The sequence below is a fragment of the Panthera tigris genome, chromosome C1, assembly GCF_018350195.1.
Source record: "Panthera tigris isolate Pti1 chromosome C1, P.tigris_Pti1_mat1.1, whole genome shotgun sequence".
NCBI lineage: Eukaryota > Metazoa > Chordata > Mammalia > Carnivora > Felidae > Panthera > Panthera tigris.
This window is the reverse complement of record NC_056667.1, coordinates 50,011,023-50,017,022: the sequence shown is the minus strand read 5'-3', so window position 1 is coordinate 50,017,022 and position 6,000 is coordinate 50,011,023.

The window sequence follows — 6,000 nt, the reverse complement described above, 5'->3', positions numbered from 1 at the left end:
TCTATTCCCTTCTCTCCTCTGTGTCCTCTTCCTCTCAAGAACAAAAGGGCTTCCTCAAATTCTTCCCAATATCTATGCAAGGCAATCAAAGTCTCTCCACCCTATTCCAAATACCCACAACCCCTGGCTTTTCTTTGTAAATACAAGAATTCAGTCAAAGCTTAAGAATCACTGTGTGCAAGAACTCGTACCGCTTTGTTCTTTGATCATCCTCCTCATTCTCTGCTAGTTTTGGCTCTTCCATTACACTCAATTCTCAGGCAGAAACTATTAGATACCTTCAGATTTTCCTCGCACCTCAAGAGCCCATGAATAAGGCAGTTTTAATTTTTCCTTTTATTTTTCTTTATGCATTTATCTTTTGCTGTAAAAATATATCACACTTACCGTGATTTTAGATTATTGACCTTAAGAAATAATTGAAAGGAAGAATTTCAGAAGCATCCTTGCTGACCTTGCTAAATATTTATATGACTTAAGTGGATTCAAGCAGGATTGTTTCTGATGCAAAGAACCTTGAATTGTTTTTAGTATATAAAATGCTATGACTTTCACGTGTATGTTGAAAGAGGATTAGATTTGCTGTGTTTGAAAAGGGAGAAATACATTTGAATAGGACATTTACCTTATACAGTATGGAGGAAATATTTCAAAAATCAAATAAAATGTGCTTATTAAAAGAAGAAAAAAACTTGCCTTTTATTCTCCAAAAACCAAGGAAGAGAATTAATCTACTAATGGTTTAGAAGCTCTACTTTCTTCCATTCAACACAGAGCCCTCGGTGGCTATGCACTTGAGGACTCACCCAATCAATACCTGTGAGAAGGAAAACCACTCCTCAGACTCGACCCCCACAGTCACAAGGCTCAAGCACACTTAAGTCAAGGCTCCTTTTACAAAGTTCAATGTCAGATGGAGAGTTCCTAAATCTCTTTGTTCAGTGAATTGGACCAGGCATGATGGCTTTTCTGATAAGAGCATTCTTAACTTTAGGTTCATTTAGTACTTTAAACTAGGAAACCAAGAGTACAAACTGGAGTCTTTACAAGTGTTTACACATTAATGAACATTCTAGACACTTGTTAACTAGGCAAATATTGTTTAAGGAGAAACTGCATGTAGACACAGGTAGTGTAACCTCTGCATCAAGATGTGAGAAATGGGTACAGTGTTGATGAACAGCAGACACTAAATAGGTTTGGGGGGTAGAAAGAATTCCCTTTATGCAGAGATAACTACCAAACCTTTTGCCAAGTTATTTGTTCATCTATGTAACATTTTTTTTAATGTTTATTTTGAGAGAAAGAGAGAATGAGCACATGTGAGCAGGGGAGGGGCAGAGAACAAAAGAGAAAGAGAGAATCCCAAGTAGGCTCTGCACTGTCAGTGCACAGACCAATGAGGGGCTCAGTCCCATAAACCATGAGATCATGACCTGAGCCAAGATCAAGAGCTGGACACTTAACCAACTGAGCCACTCAGGCGTCCCTGTAACATGTTTTGTTGGGTCCTATATTCCAGTCATTGTGATTCTGAGGGGACACAAAGTCCAAAGATATATATTAGTCAGAATTCTTGGTTGCAAGTAGCAGAATATAACTCAAATACCTTATGCACAAAAGGGAATTTATTGGCTTATACAACAGGGAAAGGCAGAATGTACTTGTTTCTCATATACTGATCCAGGGGCTAAATTATTTAGGCTCCATTTCCATATTCTTTTTTTTTAACGTTTATTTATTTTTGAGAGAGAGAGAGAGACAGAGTGAGTGGAGGAGGGGCAGAGAGAGAAGGAGACACAGAATCCAAAGCAGGCTCCAGGCTTTGAGATACTAGCACAGAGCCCAATGCGAAGCTTGAACTCACGATCCGTGAGATCGTGATCTGAGCCAAAGTTGGATGCCTAACTGACTGAGCCATCCAGGCACCCCTTCATTTCCATATTCTAACTGTCTATCTTTCTCTAGGGCTAGCTTAACTTCATGGACATGCTCTGTCCATGAGATGGGAAAGGTGAGTGGTGGTGGCCTAAGACCTCTATCATGATAGCATTTAATCCAAAAGTGAAAGAGGGACCTTGTCTTTCCAAGATCCATATAGACATATCACGGAAAAGACTATTCAGTCATATGCCCATGCTTACATCAGCCATTGTTGTTGAGAGGATATGGTACCAGAATTTGCCAGGCCTGGCTTTATAGGCCCAAACCTACTGTAAGCAGGTAGACAGAGCACTATGATGGAATCACATGGAATGAAGGGATGGCACTTCCACAATGGAAGGAATGGTCCCCAGCAGATAAATAGAACTGATGCCCACAGCAAAAAACAGCTCCTTCCTCAAGAAACTCTGAGTATGGTGAGGGAGATGGATATATAATAGTCAGATGAAAGCTAATACAGTGCAGATAAGCACAGAGCACTATGTGAACACAGAGTTGGGACTTATAACTCAGATTTGGAACATCAGTGATGGTTCCTTGGATGAATCTTTTTTTTTTTTTTTATGGACCATACTTTTTTTTTTTTTTTTAATTTACATCCAAATTAGGTAGCATATAGTGCAACAATGATTTCAGGAGTAGATTCCCTAATGCCCCCTACCTATTTAGCCCATCCCCCCTCCCACAACCCCTCCAGTAACCCTCTGTTTGTTCTCCATGTTTAAGTCTCTTATGTTTTGTCCCCCTCGCTATTTTTATATTATTTTTGCTTCCCTTCCCGTATGTTCATCTGTTTTGTATCTTAAATTCCACATATGAGTCAAGTCATATGATATTTGTCCTTCTCTGACTAATTTCACTTAGCATGATATCCTCTAGTTCCATCCACATAGTTGCAAATGGCAAGATTTAATTCTTTTTGATTGCTGAGTAATATTCCATTATATATGTATTACATATATACACACACACACACACACACACACGCACACACACACCACATCTTCTTTATCCATTCATCCATCGATGGACATTTGGGTTCTTTTCATACTTTGGCTATTGTTGATAGTGCTGCTATAAACATGGGGATGCATGTGCCCCTTCAAAACAGCATACCTATATCCCTTGGATAAACACCTACTAGTGCTATCCCTGGGTCATAGGGTAATTCTATTTTTAATTTTTTGAGGAACCTCCATACTGTTTTCCAGAGTGGCTGCACCAGTTTGCATTCCCACCAACAATGCAAAAGAGATCCTCTTTCTCCACATCCTCACCAACACCTGTTGTTGCCTGAGTTGTTAATGTGAGCCATTCTGACAGGTGTGAGGTGGTATCTTATTGTGGTTTGGATTTGTATTTCCCTGATGATGAGTGATGTGGAGCATTTTTTAATGTGTCGGTTGGCCATCTGGATGTCTTCTTTGGAGAAGTGTCTACTCATGTCTTTTGCCCATTTCTTCACTGGATTATTTGTTTTTTGAGTGTTGAGTTTGCTAAGTTCTTTATAGATTTTGGATACTAACCTTTATCTGATATGTTGTTTGCAAATATCTTCTCCCATTCTGTTGGTTGTCTTTTAGTTTTGCTGATTGTTTCCTTTGCTGTACAGAAGCTTTTTATTTTGATGAGTCCTTGGTTGAATCTTGATGGACAAATAAATAGGGGATGTCAGTGAAGGGGGGTGCAGAATATATTTTTAGTATTAGAAATAGCACAAACAAAAACAGAGAGAGGAGAGAGCATAAAGCCCATTTGAGGAATTCTGTTTTGGGAAAGCTCCACTGCAGCTTGTTTTGGGGGATTTTCAGGAGAGAAGGCTAAGGAAGTATACAAGGCTAGACTATGAGGGAATCTATGTAACTCAAAAAGCATCTGAAGTCATTAAAATTGGACAGTTATTTGATCAAGCTTGTGCTTTATGGCAATAGATGAAGAATAGATTGGAAGGCACATGGACTAGAGGGAGAGAACTCACGTAGTAATCAGAGGGAGAAATGGTGAAGATGTAATTTAAGTAATGCAATTTAGGAGACATTATTTATTTTTTAAATGTTTATTTATTTTTGAAAGAGTGCAAGTGGGGGAGGGGCAGAGAGAGAAGGGGACAGAGGATCCTAAGTGGGCTCTGCACTGACAGCACTGAGCCCAATGTGGGGCTTGAATTCACAAACTGTGAGATCAGGACCTGAGCTGAAGTTGGATGCCCAGCTGACTAAGCCACCCAGGTGCCCCTTTAGGAGACATTATTGACAGGACTTGACAAACGATTGCATGTTGTCAGAGAAAGCGAGAAGTCTGAGAAGACTACGTGTTTTCTAGCTTTGGTAACTTGGTAGGTGGTGTTGTAAATCTCCAATATAAAGAATGAGGAGGTTTTTGGTAGATCCTGAATTTTGATTTGGAAATTCATCTTTATGATGCAAACCTGACGTGTCCCCAGAAGGTAAATGGACTCATGAGAGAGATTGCAGAGAACATGCTTGTCAGGAGGAGAAACAGGGACAAGGTGACTTCTCAGGATCCTTTATGCCCGCCCCAGTGAAGAGTCTGTCGCTAATTACTTTTAACCACATTTACCTTCCTACTGTCACAAGTTCCTCTGACCTTTGTTATATCTGACACAGCTCTGATACAGCTTGTTCTTATATGTATGGACCTTGTACAGGAGAGAATTTTAATACTATGCTTTATTGATTTAGTCTTCATAATTTAGGGATAGCAGCCTGGTGATAGAAAAAGTAGAGTGGTGCTTAATCATTCCATTCCACAGAATGGAATCAGAAGCTATCTTTAGTTTTCTCAAGCAAGCAGTTGCTACATTTATAGTTTCTCTTCATAATGATCACCTTTGACACTTCAGAGTATACAAGATAGATCTGAGCTCTCTTGTGTGACCTACAACGCCACGAACAACTTGATCAGACCCATCTTTCCAGCCCCATTTCATGTCACTCCCTCATGTAAATACGCAGCTCTGATCAAGGTGGTCTGACCTTCAAATGGCACTGTGACAAAGGGCCTGGCACATACTGGCACTTAAAGACTTAACTGAATTTTTGAAAGGAAAATTAGAAAAAATCAAATGAATCTTTCCTTCTTTTTGAAACGATTTTTCTCTTCCTGATTAAATAAACTTTTCATGGTAAAAATTGAAACTCATAAATATAAAGAGTAAAATAAAAATTACTTATAATTTCATTGCTCACGATTAACTATTTTATAACTTTTAGGCAAATTTCTTTCCAATTTTCGCTATGTATGTAGAAGCATATGTGTGTGTATATATATACACACACACATATGTGCACACATACGCACACATGAATCTCATTATATAAAATGTTGAATTCTGTTCTTCTCACTTAGCATTTATCCTAAACTTTCTCCCAATCTTTGAGTACTCATGAAAAATATGCTTTTTAATTGCCTGTATAAATACCTGTCAATTGAGTATGTAGTTTACTTACCATTCTCTTGTAGTAGATATTTAGGGTGTTTCTAGTTTTTGTAACTGATAAATATCTTATAAATATCCTCGTAGGCAAATTTTATCAGCATTTCTGGTTATTTCTTCAGATAAATTCTTAAAAGTAAAATTCTGGGTGTGCCTGTCTGGCTCAGTCGGTAGAGCATGTGGCTCTCAATCTTAGGGTTGTGAGTTCGAGCCCCATGTTGGGTGTGGAGATTACTTAAAAATAAAATCTTAAGGGGCACCTGGGTGGCTCAGTTGGTTAAACATCTGTCTCTTGCCTTTGCTTCAGGTCATGATCCTGGGGTTGTGGGATTGAACCGCATGTCAGGCTCCATGCTAAGGGTGGAGCCTGATTAAGATTCTCTCTCTCCCTCTCTCTCTGCCCCTCCCCTGCTTGTGCTCTCTCTCTCTCTCAACTTAAAAAAATTTTCTTTAATTAACAAATTAAAAAAATAAAATATTAAAAAATAAATAAATAAAAATAAAAGTAAAATTCTATATCAAAATATTGTGGACATTTATTTATTTATTTACTTTTATTCCTTAAAAGTATTTTATTTTTTAAATATTCCAATTAAATT